The sequence below is a fragment of the Mus caroli genome, chromosome 2 (genome assembly GCF_900094665.2).
Source record: "Mus caroli chromosome 2, CAROLI_EIJ_v1.1, whole genome shotgun sequence".
Taxonomy (NCBI): domain Eukaryota; kingdom Metazoa; phylum Chordata; class Mammalia; order Rodentia; family Muridae; genus Mus; species Mus caroli.
In genome coordinates, this window is record NC_034571.1 from 54,887,501 (window position 1) to 54,905,175 (window position 17,675).

A 17,675-nucleotide genomic window follows, 5' to 3' on the forward strand; every position below is an offset into this window, starting at 1 on the left:
TGTCTTTATTATTTTTTTCTATTTGATGATTCCACTTTTTATTTATATAAGATCCCAGCTTTCCTCAGTGATCGTTTGATATTCACCAATTTCAGTGCTTCTGGTTGCTTCGTGGAAAGTCTTCTCATCCGTGTTAAAACCATTACTAAGCAGCTGTAACCCTGAATTACAACTCTTTCATTTGTAAACCCAACCACCCTAACCATAAAACACAAACAAACAGACAAAAAACATAATTTAATCTTATGCTTAAGTAATGGTGGCTGTTTTGAGTATTAGCATATGCAGTATGGTTCTTTCTGGTCTTTGGTATTCTTTTCAGCAACAACAGATTCATCTTTTTTTTTTTTAGGATTTAGTTATTGTATGTATGTGAGTACATTGTAGCTGTCTTCAGACACAGCAGAAGAGGGCATCAGATCTCATAATAGATGGTTGTGAGTTACCACGTGGTTGCTGGGAATTGAACTCAGGACCTCTGGAAGAAGAGCCAGTGCTCTTAACCGCTGAGTGGTCTCTCCAGCCCAACAGATTCATCATTGCTGATGTTTTCCTATCTTTCTGAAGCAGTCAACTTCTTTTAGGTAATTCTACACACTATCAGCAAGTCATAGAAAAATGCGATAATCCCATATCTAATGACCATCCTCATTTCATCATCCTATTTCAAGTTTTAAAAAAATCATATGAAATGAGCTGTCTGCTTTGTGCACGCCTGAAACTCTAGCACATGGGAGCGGAGGCAGGGAGACTGAAAGCCTGGGCTAGATGACAAGTTCTGGGACAGCCTACCTACATAGTAAGGACTTTTCTTAAAACAGAAAAAAAAACAAAGAAAAGAAAAAGTGAGGCAACCATCACAAACAAAAAGCAACAGAAAAGAATAAACATGAAGTTGGGCATTAATGGTGGCACACCTGTAACTCCAGCACTCAGGAGGCAGGAGAATCTGGACGGTCAGAACAGCTGCATAGGGAGTCTGAGACCAACCTGGATGAACTAAAACCCAGCCTCTCCTTTCAAAGAGCATGCCTGGGGATTAAAACTGGAGGCCAACGCAGGCTAGGCAAGTGCTCTTCCACTGCACCTTGAGAAGCCCTACCTTAAATGAAAAAGAAGTAAACAAAATAGAGTAAGACAGAGCACTGGGAACGGGAGCCTGGCTTTCCTGTCCGGCTTCAGCACTAGGTACTGTCATCTGACACTGACAACACGGCAATGTAGCTAAACCTAAACTTTCCTCTGCATAAACTCCTCAAGTAACCTTAAAAAGATGAACCAAGCCGGGTGTGGTGTCGCACGCCTTTAATCCCAGCACTCCAGAGGCGGAGGCAGGCAGATTTCTGAGTTCAAGGCCAGGGTGGGCTACAAAGTGAGTTCCAGGACTACATAGAGAAACCCTGTCTCGAAAAAACCAAACAAACAAACAAAAAAAAAGAACCAAATAGCCAAGCTTTCTTTTATCTCTGGATAAATATACCATAATCTATAATCATTAAGACAGATGTCATCTTCATTTGTATATTTCTCCTATTGTTCAATTAACTTGATCTACAGTGTATGTCATATAAAATTTTCTGATGATAGCTTCTTATTGGCACAAAAGCCTTTTCTAGGCATTCTTACTTTTTATTTAAAAATTACATTTTTAGCCGGGCAGTGGTGGCGCACACCTTTAATCCCAGCACTTGGAAGGCAGAGGCGGGTGGATTTCTGAGTTTAAGGCCAGCCAGAGTGAGTTTTAGAACACCCAGGGCTACACAGAGAAACCCTGTCTCAAAAAAAAAAAAAAAAAACAAAAAAACCAAACAACAAAAAATTACATTTCTATTATTTCATTTTACCTATGTGAATGCTTTGCCTGCATATATTCTGTGTACCATGTGCATATCTCGTGCCCTCAGAGCCAGAGGAAGCCATCAGATCCCTTGGAATTGGAGTTACAGATGACTAAGCTGCCTAGAAGGTACTGGGAATCAAGCACTGGTCCTCTAGAACAGTCAGCACTCAACTGCCAAACTATCTACACACACACACACACACACACACACACACACACACACACACACCTACTACCTCTTAGGACATTAATTTTGGTTTAGGTTTTAAACAAATTCTCACTATGTAATGAGGGGTAGTCTCAAACTGACAACCTCACTTGAGCTTCCTGAGTGCCGAGATTATAGGCTTGTGCTGCTAACCCTACCTCTCCTGATTTCATAAATGGTCAAAACCTTGACATTAGACTTTGCTTCACTTATTCATTTGCTTATCCACATTTCCAAGGAATGTCTCAGATTCACGATAGCAGGGAGTTTGGGCAGCAAACCCTGCTAGCTCACTGGCCTTGCCTGGTTATGTTTCACTATGCACACAGCAATGCCCAGATGTGAAACAAGTCCCAAACTGAACACTTCTGACTTCTAAGAATGACATAAAAGACTGGTTCTACAGTTTTGAGGGAAGCCACATGTGCCGTTGCAGAGTGGCACAGGCTTCTGCTGGCCACCACGCATAGTTGCAGATATTTATATCCCAGTGTTGGGAAGACAGAAACAAGAGGTTATCTATCTGGGGTTCACTGCCAAGCCAGGACAACCTAATTTATTAGCTCCAGGTCAATGAGAGACTCTGTCCTAAAAGGAGATGTCCGGCAGTCCTGAGGGTGATGCCCAGGGTTGTCCTTTAACCTATGTAGATGTGCGCCTGCACCTGTGCCTGCGCCTGCGCCTGCGTGTTCGCGTATGTGCCTGTCTGCTGTTTGGGCTTTACTATATCTTCCTCTTAGGGAAATTTGGTGTTAGAGCAAAAGGCTTCTTCTTACTTCCCATTTTCACTATTAAGAAATCAAATATAAGAAATCCTCCGAACAGGCAGAAACACTCTACCTACAGAAGCATCAGTGCGTATTCTTTTTATTAAGGTCCTGAGAAATAAGTACTCGAAATTCAATCATCACAGTCTATGAAAGCCTTCACCCCGTCTGGGAATGCGTACACCCAGACTGTTCACTACTGGTGCTTCACTGAGAGCAAGCAGCAGCCCTTTGCACACAAACACCTTCACACACAGAACATTTGGCTGCTGTTTTTCTTTCTTTTTCTCTAAAGAAAAATATGTGATGTGCTGAAAGCTATAATCTTGTTCATATTTTTTTAATTTTACCTTATTACTATTTGGGCTTATGTGTGTGTGCATGCTGACATGGCTGCCAAGACAAGCCAAAGGGGGTTCTGGGTGATTGGTTGTGAGCTCCTTGACCTGGGTGCTGAGGATGGCGCAATAGTCCTCTGTACGAGCAGCAAGTTCTTTTAACTGTTGAGCCATATCTTCAGGACCTCCAAAAGTTCATACTTGGTCTATACAATTAAGGGTTTTCTGAACAGCTACTAAAGTATTTGACAATTCTCAAAAGGCTAAGCATAAAATGACCACATGAACTGAAAGCAGAGACTTGTAAAGAGTCTACCCACTGACAGACAAGTGGATGGCACACAGCATAGATGGTGTTTCTTTCGGGTTTTTGTTTACACAATTGAATCATGTAAAGTAGTAGGGTTCTGAAAGTGCTACAGAGGGACGATCCTGGGAAACTGCGCTAAGTGAAATAAGCTGCCCCAAAGAACCATACATTGTGAAAGTAACCAACGCTATGGAGTTATACACATCAAATGGTCCAGAGCCAGACATCATGGCGCAGCCTTCTAAGCAAAGCACTTGGGAGACAGACGCACACAGATCTCTGTGAGTTCAAGGGGTAGCCTGGCCTACATGCTGAATTCCAGGCCAGTCAAGGCACTATAGTGAGACTCTGTCTCCAAAGAAAAGGAAATGATGGTCAACATTGGGAGTATAGGTCAATGGTGGAACACTTGCCTAGCGCACCCACGAGCAAGAAAAACAAAAACAGCACCAGCAACAAAAACCAACCCCTTGGAAAACCTACTAGTGCAAATGGCCCGATTTATGTTAGCTTTCCAGTATGACGGAAAACAAATTTATTGAACTGTGTATAATAAATGGGTGATTTGCTGGAGAGTGAGCTGCATCTCTAGAAAGTTATTTCTTAAACTAGAGTTTGAAGCCTTTTTTGGGTGCTCAGGGATCTCACTCCAGTCTACTCTACACACAGTTCCGCCTCTAGCATTCTGCTTTCCACATTTCCTTTACTGTTAACTCTATTTTATCTTTCACTCTTTGGGCAATGAAGCTTGTGCCCTTTTTGAAATGTCTGATATCTAAAAATTACTATAACAGATTTATTATTTGATTATGCATTGCTTAAACTATCAAATCAATACTCATACTTAATATTTGTTTGGATTTTTATTTGCCAAAGTACATTTGTAGTGGTTCAGGTTGTCAAAACAGGAGCTAATAATACACTGTATGTAAAGGCACACAAATTTCAGCCCTACACTAGCACAAACACATTAAGTGAAGTTTTCTAAACAAGAAACGGTAAGGGGAGCAGTGCAGGAAGCTACCTAAGAGCTCTGGCCATCGCAAGCAATTCAGACACACATAATTCACTAGACTTACTTAATATGTGCAACCATGATATTTACACAGAAATTTGTGATTGTCCTTTAAAAAAAAAGTCTTCTCCCCTCCGCCTCAGCCCCTCTTCTCCTTCCTCACTCTGTAGCTGAGACTGGCCTTAAATAAATTATACCCCAGGTTGCCCTCAGATTCTAGAACCCCTTAGTGTTGCCCTCAGTGTTGGGAAATAAAAAAACTATGCTGTTCAAATAAATACTTTTAAAATAAGTAACATACTGACATTTAATGTGTATGTTAATATTTTCTATGCCTAGATAGAAATAGTCAAAATATATAATTCTAATTCTCTGCAGGGTTATTAAAAATGTAAAAATTACACATAATTTTAAGTACAATTCATGTAAAAGATATTTTGGAGGCCAACTAAATCATTTAAATACCTTATTTAATGATTATGATAACATTAAAATAAACTATACTTAACAAAACTTGTTAGCGTATCATAATAAAGTAGAAGACGTTAATGAAAGGTGTAAGAAGTTTGAATGAACTGTTTCTATTTGAAAAAATTAGCATACAACGTTAAACACTGTATAAAAAACTGAAGAGATCTGGGCTGGAATAACTGTGCCCAGATGTTTGGATGCTCCCCCAGTTGGTAAGTATGTGGAGAAGATAACCACAGATGCACAAAAGCCTTCCGAAGAATCTCTGTGTGTTTTTTTCTCTTAGGCTGGGATAAATCAAACTCATTCCTCAATAGCAATTAGATGGTCACCTTTTGGGTGAATCAAGTCCTGATTCTTTCTTTATCCCTACCCGACCCGGTTCACCAGGAAAGTTGCTGTTATCTATCTTGCAGCTGATGGCAGCAGCAGCCTTCTGGTCATCCTTTTCTCCCTCAACTCTTTTCAGTTTTACCTTTCAACACATTCAGAGTTTAAATTCTACCAAGCCACTCCCTCTGTTAGATTACTATAAGAACTCTTTAAACAATGTTCCATGAATACAGTCAATTCTCAGCTTAGCCAGCGGAAAGATCCTTTAAAAATACAAATTAGATCTATGCAAAAGCCTGAGTTGCACTAAGTCCCACCTGGAGTCTGAAAGGTCTCATGTGACAGCCTCTCCGCTCCTTACTTCTGAAATACCCAACACCTGTCCCCACTCACCCGATCCTCACTCCTCCCTCCAATCACAATGGCCTCCATTTACTTCCAGGTCCTAACAGGCATGCTTTCTGCCTGGAAGGTTCTCCCTCAATTACTTTGTCACTGCCCAATCACCACCTTGATTGTGTCCTTCCTAAGACTAGAACAGCTACAAAAATTACCCTGCTCCATTTTCTTCAGAGTTTTTCCCCCTTTTTCTTTTTTGTAATATTTACTGTCTAACAAGCTATGTATTTTACTAATTATTCTCTATAGCTTATCTCCACCTGAACTATGTGTTATACAAAGGTACACCTTTGGGATGTTTATTTGCTGTTATTTTCCAGGTATCTAGAACAGTCCAGACTACACGCAAATTCAGTATGTAAATGAAGTGGGCTGCACCAGCTCAGAGGTGGAGTGAGTACCTGCCTAACATTCTCGAAGGCTCTATCATCAGAATGTCAATAAAAACAACACATTGGCTCTCACCTCGTACGGCCGTTAGCTGTTGTGTCTACCTGCACTGTATCAGGTATCATGCCTGCTAAATTTTTGCTTCTTCTATTAAACTGTAAATTTTAGAGACACAGATTTTGTTTGGCTTCCTGCTTTAGGTAATTGTACTTCTTACAGTGTCTGATACTTTGGAAGCACAGTATAATATTTGATAAATTAATCCATCTAAACCAAAGATGTGAGCGCCCACCTTTATGATATAAAGTGTCTTAAAAGTGTGCCTCTGGCTTCTGCCCCTGTGTCTCGCCTGACTCTTACACTGGCTAAAAGACCTTAGTCCCATTATTTAGATTCTCTACAATGACTTCTTCATCAATGGAAACGGGAGCAATGATACCATGCCTAATGTGATTACCATGAATATAAGATGACAAATTAGCTCACTGGTTTCTATGTAACAATAAATGGCCTCTATTACCTATCATTACAAAATGAAACAAAGGTTCTGCTGTAAATTTTATCTTGATAACGACATAAAACATAATATTTAGAACCTTCTTGAAATACTACAATAACGTATTAAAAACTATGGAGTCAAATAAAACAAACTTGATGCAAGTTCTGGAAACAAAAGTAGCTTAATTCTCAAGAGGCGCTAGATTATTTATATTTCCCTAGAATACTTTCAAATGTTTATTTTTATTTTAGATTCTATAGAGCCTTCTTCAGAACTTGCAATTAATTTTTAATAATTTTAAAGTGTTATCTCTTACATAAACAAAATACCTACTACTGGAGCTTAATTATTAACGACAAGAATACTTAAGTAACTTACACTTACCAGTGTATAACTTACACTCATTCTTTTCTATTCTATGAAGAAGCTCCTATTAGAAAAGTCAGATGCATACTTGTGACTCCTACTAATTGACCATCAGCTTTCTGCGTATGTTAGTCATGGATCCAAGAATATCCATAATTCTTGGGTAATGAAGGTTTAAGAAAAACAGAGTTCTGCTTAAATTAGATAATCATTTTCATTGTAAAGTCATAAATCGTATACTTTTTATATAATAATAATAATAAAACATTCTCTACCTTATAAAACCCTTGTAAAACATGTTTCCTTTACATTTGTATTTCAATAAATAAACAAACACATTCTACTTAAGCACCTGGGTAGGAGACAAGAAAACAAGGCAAGCAGTTTAAATGACTGTCCCAAGGCCACAGATGGGGTGGCTGCCAGCTCCAGGATTAAAGCTGAGTGGCTATTTATTCCTTCTTATGCTTTCAGTACTTAACGTTCATTTTTATATCACAGAGCCTTTGTAATTAATGTAAGAAAACAATTTAATATAATAAAACAGTCGTCACTACATTGTGACAGCATATACACAGAAATTTCTTATATTAAAGATAAGTCAGAATTAATTCAGAGGGTCTGAAAACAATCTGATTTACATGTCATTTCAGGATTCGGCTTGGAGTACCAAGCAAGTGGCAGCTTACTACAATTTATCATGCTAGTGTTTTTAAGCTTGTTTCTTTAATCAAAATCTATAGTAAGTACCTGAGATAAATTTAAAATACAAAACAGACATATTAACGAATTTTTTAAAAAATCCTCCAAACTTAAAACAGTAGTTTCTACTCTAAATGTAAGTTCAAGTTCAAGAAATACTTCTAAGAGGCTCACCAATGAAAACAGACACACAATAAAGCACCGGCAACGCGCTCGTTAGCAGGAGAAAGACATTCAGCACGGAGCTCTGCTTACTGTGGACTGGCTTTAATCAGGAAGTAGCCATTATCCTTTCGATTCAGAGCAGAGACAGCACTGCACAGCCAGCCACGGTGTTTTCAGTTGAAAGGCTTGAAAGAATACTTACTATTGTATCCTAGCTCTGCCTGACCCCAGAGGTCACAATATGTCTTTTATCAAGCGCTATAATGAAAACACAAGCCAAGCAAGCATTTGCAATGCTCTGTTTGTAGAAACACCTAAAATCTACCTAACACAACCTCTCCCTCACAAAACATGGCTGTCTTATTCAGAGATTAGCAATTATTGTAATGAGATACTGTCGGAGAGGGTCAAATAGTACTTCCTGCAGTTTACACATCTTGATTTCCTGGTAAACAAACTGAGAGGCAGGTGGAGCCCTCGGTGCGCCGGTAACCGAGAGCGCTCACGTGACGACACCGAGCCAGGTAAGGGGCCCGCTCAGGTAATTGTTCTTTCTTAATTTTGTTAAGATTAAAACCTGCAATAAAGCGAAGGATCCTCTTCCTTTTGAAAGAAGGGTTTATTTCTGACGCGCATGATCTCAAGCTTACAATAAAGAATGCTAACAAGTCTTAAGCAGGTTTCAAAAATTGGTTTTGGCAAACAAATTGTAAAAATAAGGCACCACTAATAAGGTTTTTTTATAAATGAACAATGATAAAATAAATAACTGTTCATGAACCTGCTAAAGAATGACCTTTAAATTTCAAATGCTTTTAGAAGTAGTTACTCGAAGTCTGAGTTAGAATAAAAGGTTAAAATTATTTTTTTTTTTTGGCAAAGTACGATGCAATTTGATTAGACTACTATAAATATACAGCATTCGTTGAAAAATATCGTGTGTATCAAAAGTTTGCATGAGAGAGTGATTGCCTACATTTTAAACTTTTTTAAAAATAAAATTTATTCACCTGAGCATAAAAAATATTGTTAATTTGAAAACTGCATGTTCTTAGTTTTTTCCTCCCAATTTTCCTTTTCCCCTTTTCTCTGAAATTCGTAAAAATTGATCGCCTAAATTATCACAACAAAATCCGAAATACTTCATCAAAATGAAGAAGTTACTATTTTCAAGGTGTCTACGTGGTTTTTTTAAATCTGTAAAGTTCATACTTAAAAATCTGATATTTACTACATATGGTTTTGCACTCATGAATATAATATTCAATAATTTTACTGCAAAGAGTGATTAAAGACCATTTTACAATGATATAAGCATATTAAGCATTAAAGTCATGTTGATGAAGCTTACATTAACTCATTTTACAAAATAAAAATTTTATGTACGAGATAGAAAAACCAGAATGACAACAAAAGCAATAAGAAAAAAGCCAAAACCACCTGGACAGAGAACTCTGGGCCGGATGGACAGACGGACTCTCAGAGGTCTGTGTTATTTCTATGAGGTATTGAATCCCATTAGCACAGCAGTTGCTCTCATCACTAATGCTTTTAACTACAGTGAGACTGAATTTTCGGAACACTACAACTGGGGAGCTAAGAGCTCCAGCTCAAGTCTGTGGTCAAAGTAAGTGACATCGATATCCTATTTTCACATGGCACGCAAACATGGTCCTTATGTCGTCAGAGAAGATGGTGAATGGAATTCCTGCCACACAGACGCAGGCTGTGTATTCCACACACAGATTTAATTTTGAAGAGGGACAAGGTGATACGTGCATGGCTCTGTGACTTTTTCTTTCTGACTAGCCGGGCATGGTGGCACATGCCTTTAATCCCAGAACTCGGGAGGCTAGCCTGGTCTACCGAGTGAGTTCCAGGACTACACAGAGAAACCCTGTCTCGAAAAAACAAAACAAACAAACAAACAAACAAAAAACAGAAAGACTTAGACGACAGAAAGCTCTTGTCCCTCCTCTGAGGTTTATTTCAAGCCACCCATGGCTCACCCAGACACTTGTACAGAGCGCATTTATCACAGCTAACTGTAACTACGGGAGGCTGTAAAGACTAAGGGCCTTAGAAAGATCCCCACTCCCTGACAAGTCTAACAAACTAGAGGGCGATTTAGCATAGGTGTGAAGGAGCCAGTGGGATGCAAAATGAGAAGGCCTGTCTGATCCCTGAAACTTATAGAACAGGTTCCTCAAGTAGGTCCTCTCACCTTCACCCTCACACAGTAGCAGATCAATGCTTGCTTGCACTCACACTCACACATTCAAACCACACACATATCATACATACACATCATACACACATACCACATACATATCACACACACACACTCATCACACATATCACATACACACATACACTACATACCATACATACCACATACCACACACACATACCAAACACACATATCACACACATATCATACACATCACACATGCATATCACATACATCACACATACCACACACACAAACCAAACACACCACACACACATACCACACACAACACACACATATCACACACACACATCACACACATACCACACATATCACACACACACATCACATACAACACACACAGACCACACATATCTCACACATACATATGACACACACACTCATACACCACATAGACACATCACACACCACACAGATACACACCACACACATATTACACACACATACTACATACACATCACATACACATACCACACACACATCATAAATGTATCACACACACATACCCCCACCACACATCACACACATATCACATGCACACACACATCACACACATCAAACCACACACGAACAAATAAATAAGATAAAAATTATTCTGTAACAAACATTACTTATATTCTATCTTATACCAAAAAAAAATTTAAAGTGACTTACAGGTAGTAGGAAAAGTGTCTATTAAATGTAAATTCATATGAACAAAAGAAAATAATGTCCAGCTATGGAGCTGCACAGCTGCAAGGCTAACACTCAGGAAGCTGCAGGAGGAGAGTGAGTTGGAGGCCCCGCCTGGCTCATATGGACACTGTCTCAAAGCAAGAACAGCACAGTTCAAGGTCCAGCTGGACACAGAAATGCGGTGGATAGGCTCCTAGCAAGGGATCCGAGGCTCACGGCTCTGAACTGCAGGAAGTAGTCAATAAAAGTCTTCACTCATCATCAGCTGCCACTTCACAAACAAACCCAAAGCTTTACGGTAATCAACACAAACTTATGTTTCAATTAAAGTTTTCTCAGCACATGCATAGAAATTAGAACAATGACGTTGCTATGCCCATCCTCCTTTGCCATTTCCTGAGTATAAGCTACAGTCACAGAACAATAAAAGATGACTTATTGTTATTAGGGTCATGTAGCCAAGAACTCTACTGTATATAATCTGAATCCATATATATATGTGTGTGTGTGTATATTCAGATTATATATATATATATATCTTTGTTAATTTCAATTTCATATTCAAAATTCAGTGTCTTTTCTAAATTCAGTTTTTAGAAATTCAACTTAGCCTGCAGGCTGAGTTGATTAAGCATTCAGGGAAGGTGTGGTTTCAGAAAGGCAGGGGGAGTTTCGGATATAACTGAGGTACTTTACCAGAGACTCTAGCTCCTCTCTCATTGACTTTTCATGGGCTTGCTCCTTCATCTGCCTGTGAGCGAGTCTATGATGTCATGGGCTTTCCCCTTCATCTGCCTGTGAGCGAGTCTATGATGTCATGGGCTTTCCCCTTCATCTGCCTGTGAGCGAGTCTATGATGTCATGGGCTTNCCCCTTCATCTGCCTGTGAGCGAGTCTATGATGTCATGGGCTTNCCCCTTCATCTGCCTGTGAGCGAGTCTATGATGTCATGGGCTTNCCCCTTCATCTGCCTGTGAGCGAGTCTATGATGTCATGGGCTTGCCCCTTCATCTGCCTGTGAGCGAGTCTATGATGTCATCTGCCTGTGAAGGAGTCTAGGGTGACTTTTATTGTTATATATATTCCCACCTCCACACTGAGTTCTCATGTGCACAGGTGGAGCTTACTTCCCTGTGACTTTTCCCTCTTACTCCAGGGGAAAGACAGCAAAACAAAGAGTAAGAAAACTTCTTATGCCTGACTATATCATTTAAAAAAAGAAAACCCTCAAACATTACTCTATAATAAGTCAATTGATATGACATAGATTGCATACAATTGAAATTTAACAGTGCTCCACTGATTTTCAGGTGCAATAAATAGGTGATAGCAAATCCAACAGTCACAATGAGGTGGGACTTTTTCTCCCTTGTAAAGATGTTAACATTATGTCCTATGACTTCTCACTCACTATCAGTTCTAGTTTCCTCAAATCCAGGGTGACTCTCTCTTGGAGTCTTGTTAATTGGGCCCACAATCTTTCCCTCACTAACTCTGAAAGAGCTTAGAAATTTTTCATTTACATTGCTCATAATGAATGAAACTCAATATGCAGCAAATTCTTTCATCACAAATTAACTTACTATGAATACAGAACAGATCCTGTTTACTTAATATAGCCAAGATATTGTTAGGATTGAAGTTTGTGGACAAAAGGTCAGGTATTATCACATATGTTCTTGCATGCTATAAAACTAATCTGTATTTACACAATCCCAGGTCCTCATGTGGGGCCCATTCTTAAAAACACTAGCCCAAGCCAACGGACTTCAAAAAGTGCTGTCAAGCCACCAAAGACTGCACTGACAACAGTGTCCCCTCCTGTTCACTGGCTGAAGTCACTCAGCCTGTCTGAACTAGGTTTCAGTGCTCATCTCAAACAAAAACCTCTGGAATAGTTTATCTCAGCTGTAGTTATTTCTATATACAGTTTTTGCTATTGTAAAAAACAGCATCTTTCAAATCTTGCTTACCATATTTTGTAATAAAAAAAGACCCCAATATTTTAAAATGTTAGAAAACATATGCTTGCATAGCTAATAAAATTATTAGTGTAATCAATTGAGCTTATATGCTATTCACTAAAAATTTGTGATAATTAACATGTTTACATTATTTAACATCTTATAATTGTAAACAGAGGACAAAAATAGAAAATATCCATAACACAAATGTAAAGGCCTTTGAGAAACAAATTCAGCAACAATAGAATCCAATTTTCCTTCTTTTTCTTAAAAATATGGTAAAGAAAAGCAAAGGCAGACATATGTTCCAGTAACTGCAGCATCAGAGAGACACAGGACTGTGAGTACAAGATCCATTTTGCTGCAGCAGAACAGACATTGCATAACAATGAGATCTGCTAATGAAAGCAACCATCAACCTGAGATACACATGTATTAAGGCAGCCTCGGAGCCACTGCCTTCTGCATCATTTGTCCCTCCTCTGGCCTTTCTCGAGCCCCTGACCTGTTTGGTGTTTTTGTCCTTTAGACTGAAGAACTCAGTGCTGGGACAGGAACACCCAGACTCAGGTCAGACAGCACTGATCTTGACCCCCACATTTATTTTTAATGCAAACTCTAGCTGCACTGCTGCGTCCTTCAAGAAGACCAACGGCAGCAGGCAGAGCAGGTAGAGCAGACAGAGCAGGGCTTTTCTGGAGATGTGTAGAGCTGGGCTGGAAAGCTTACCCACAGTTGCTGTGAGTTCCATATGTGCACTGTCGGTGCAGTGTGAGCGAGGAGGATGAATTAAGACAGCATTAAGTGCATATTAAATCACTTTTAATTAATCCTCTAGAACTTTCTATCATTGACAACTACTAAATGCAATAATATAGAGCTGTATATTAACGATCAACATGAAAATTATTCTGTTTTTAAATAAAAATCAAATTTCTCCCAAAATGTTTCACTTTGGGGTCTACATTATGTTCATTACTAATTCCCATTTGTTAAAAATAAGTAATTCTGCAGACTTTTTCTAAAGATTGATAGTTTTGTTATGAGCATATTTAGTATTATTAATCGTGAAGTATGAATGCCCCAATCAATTTATACCCTTTTAAAGTACAAGCTTTTTAAGCACAGAGCTATGCATCCCTTTGGCTGTCAAAGCAGCTGTACCCGAGTCTCCCACTCACCTCTGATGCAGGAGACTGGCTCAAGGTCTCTCTTGTATGATTTCCACTTACTCTCAATACCTTTGGGGCTTACGGGGAAGTGGTGCCCAAAGCCAAAGTTAAATGGAACTCTGTTTACATTCGCATTTTAATATCACATTAATGTCAGGAGGGCGTTGCCCATGCCTTTAATCCCAGAACTCAGGAGGGAGAAGCAGGCAGATCTCTGAGTGTGAGGCCAGCCTGGTCTACAGAGTGAGTTCCATGATAGTCAGGGCTACACAGAAAGACCCTGTCTCAAACAAAACAACAAGAAAAACATGTAAATGTCTAAATTATAAGGCTATTCAAAAAGTAACTAAGAGTAATTATAAATTCTAGTTCTACTATAAAAATTAAAGAAAAATTAGACCACTTTCTGCCTAACTGTCTTATAGCTGAGGTCATTAAAATCTGGGGCAACAGGGTTACTCAGCAATACAGCACTTGGCTAACACACTTCAATGCCTCAGCTCAATCCAGTGTTCAAACAAAATAATACTGATCATATGATAACCCTAAAGAGTGATTTTAAACCAATGACCACATAACTCAGAGCAATAACTAACCCAGTCAGTATTTACTAAAAATCATAAATTTCCATTGATATAACAAAATAGTATAAACTGTACCGAATTAAACAAAAGTGTTTAAATAAAACAAGAGAAGGACAGCAATAAGGAAATTTCACTTCTATTCGGAGCAAAGGAAGCAACCTTAAGTGTGACCGCTCAGGGATTCATCCACAGAGGCCACAAGCCAAAGCCCATCCCAGAAGGAGCCCACACTCACACAGCAGAGGCAGGCTGTTCTCTGAGTTCAAGACCAGGGCTACAAAGAGAAACTCTGTTTCAAAAAACCAACCAACCAACCAACAAACAAGGAGCTACAACACCTACAAAACCCACTACTGTGAGAAAGTACATCAATTCCAGTCACTGTTGATACTCCAACAGCCCCTGAGTCCATACTCAAATAGAATACCCAGTGATAAATCATTTGTACCCCAATCTACTGTCTCTCTCCTAATTAGTTATTTAAAGTCTCATGGATTTCTCTTTTGAAGTTTGTAGTCCTGCAGGGAATCAGAGAAGGGCTCACAACCATTGTTTAATAGATTGGGAAATAGTAGCTCAAAGGAGCACTTTACATGGTTTCAGCAAAACTTTTTTAAAAGAATTGTTTAATTTATTTTATATATAAGACTGCCACTGTCTTCAGACACTCCACAAGAGGGAGTCAGATCTCACTGAAGATGGTTGTGAGCCACCATGTGGTTGCTGGGAACTGAATTCAGGATCTCAGAAAGAACAGTCAGTGCTCTTAACTGCTGAGCCATCTCTCCAGGTCAGCATAAATACTTTTCTAAAAATAAAATGTCAGGTAGACCAGTACAGTTAAAAAAAAAAAAATCAAGGTACCTCCAGTGTAGTAATATGGTTTTTGAGGCTAAAGGATCTAAAAACAAGGACCTGACAATGGCCAATGGGTAAAAGTGCTGCAGCCACACCTGACAATCTGTGAAATCTCAAAGAGCAAAGAGAAGGCCAACTGAGTCTGGTTTCTTCACATGGGCAGAGTGCACACCCACACACATGCAAACATACAGACGAGCTGGAAGAGGAATGAGTTTCTTTCTTTTTTTTCTTTAATTTATTTATTATATATATAGGGTTCTGCCTGCATATACACCTACATGCCAGAAGAGGGAATCAGATCCCAGTATAGGTGGTTGTGAGTCAGGATGTAGTTGCTGGAAATGGAACTCAGGACCTTTAAAAGAGCAGCCAGTGTTCTTAATCGCTGAGCCATCTTGGCATCACAGAAATTAATTTCTCAGAGGATGGTGTGCTATTTTCTCTACTGAGCTAATTTAAGCAAAAATAGGATAGTGTAATGGGAGTCTTGAAAAACCATAAACAAAGAGATGAATATTAAATCTATACAACTAAAATGCATTCTAATATCTGACTGATCAGAGTAGAATATTAAATATATGTATAATATACATACATATGTATATTATACATATATTTAATAAAATATACATATTATATGTAACATATAATATACAACATTATACAAGTAAAATCTCTCATCTACTACTAAGCAATTAATGAGATTCTGCATATCTTCCAATTTCAGAGGAGACTGGGTAAGTTCAGTCATAGGGCTATAGAAAACTAGACATTAAAATTTGTTAGACTATGTTACAGGCTGTAGCTAGGAGCTAGAAAACCAAGAACTAAGCAAGTGTATAACATGCAGAGCCAGAAATCCTTTGACACAAGTAGCTAGTAAGATATACATAAAACAATATTTGACAACACAAAACTAAAACTGCATGAAATCTATAACATGATAATTCCACTTAGACACTTCAGCAAGGAAAGTTCTGGAATGTGGATATAAGGAATCATATATAAGAAATGAAATTGCAAGCTGAAGGCAGAGTGGAAAAGCTGGAAATGTTGTGAATGAATAAATCAAAAGTATTAGGACATGTTTTTATTATGAAATAGCACTCAGCAGTTAAAAAGAATTGCACTTGATATTCCTCCTATGCCAACCCAGATTTGGAGCTGTCAGGGTCAGAATGACTTGCACTTCTGCTTATCTTGTTATTTAGGGCAGGGTTCATCTACAGCTGACAGTAAAACAGTGGACATGTGTTAGCTTTATCAGTGATGAGACTTTCTACAGGAGGCAGAAAGCTATACAAATCACAGGTTATGGAAAAAGTCTCAGCTCGAATGAGGAAGTGAAACACTTTCTGGTTCTCAGACATGAAGAGAAAGTAGGAAGAGCTGACCCAGTCCTGCCAGCGAGGTCTGGAACAACAGCTAAGCTACTCTAAGGGGGGACAGGAAAACTTCTGACTTCAAGGACTTCCAGGACAACACAGGGATAGCAAGGCCAGACTGGGCAATTTAGAGAGATCACTAAATAAAAAGTTAAGATAAGGCCGTAGGATAGCTCAGTGGTAGACTGCTTGCCTCTTTTGAGGCCCTGGGTTCAAGTCATAGAACAGCAAATTTTAAAAGCATTTTCTTTTTAAAATAACTGTGTTTGCAAGAAAATGTCAAGATGATACAACGATGACCCATATATCAGCCAGTGTTTCCCTAGTGACTTGCCTTGTATATGCTGACTGCGTGACAAAACCAAAAAGGCAGTTACAGATGTGTTTTCAGCTGTAACCAACACTACCAGAAAAGTCTCTCATGGTCCTCTTTAAAGTCACACTCAAGCCCTTTCCTCTGCCACCTTTAACCCCTAATAACCGCCATTGTTTTCTGGCTTATAAATAGCTATATATAGTATTGCTCTTTTGATTCAGGACAGAAATGGAGTCATAACCCTGCCCCCTTACTTGGTTTTTTGAGACAGGACTTCTTTGTGCAGCCCTGGCTGTCCTGAAACTCCCTCTATGGACCAGGGTGTCCTTGTACTCAGAGATTCACCTGCCTCTGCCCTGAGTGCTGGGATTAAAACAGGCACCATCAACTCCAGGTTTACAATAGCCTTTTATGGCTGGAGTATTTCCTTTAGTCAAATACACTTGACAAGGATCCAAATGGTTGTCTGCATCAATACTTACTGGCTATTTATTGTTTAGTATTTCATGGTAGGAATATACCATATTATGCTTATTCATGTGTTACAAACCCTTTAGGGTGTTTCTGTTTGGATGTACTATAAAGATACTATGGGAGCCGGGCGTGGTGGCGCACGCCTTTAATCCCAGCACTCGGGAGGCAGAGGCAGGCGGATTTCTGAGTT

The 17,675-nt window shown here is 39.0% G+C and overlaps 1 protein-coding gene across 17 annotated transcripts in view; it reads right to left on the bottom strand.

Annotated features, from left to right (window-relative positions):
• Baz2b (bromodomain adjacent to zinc finger domain 2B) overlaps window positions 1-17,675 on the bottom strand; it is a 269,374-nt gene that overhangs the window by 130,198 nt on the left and 121,501 nt on the right. The window contains exon 1 of one of the 17 annotated variants that reach the window (XM_029471653.1): window positions 7,813-9,630. The exons of the other annotated variants lie outside the window; for them this stretch is intronic. The gene's annotated coding sequence lies outside the window, so the exon portion shown is untranslated. Of the gene's footprint in view, window positions 1-7,812; window positions 9,631-17,675 lie in introns of those variants that run through there. 17 annotated transcript variants of the gene reach the window in all.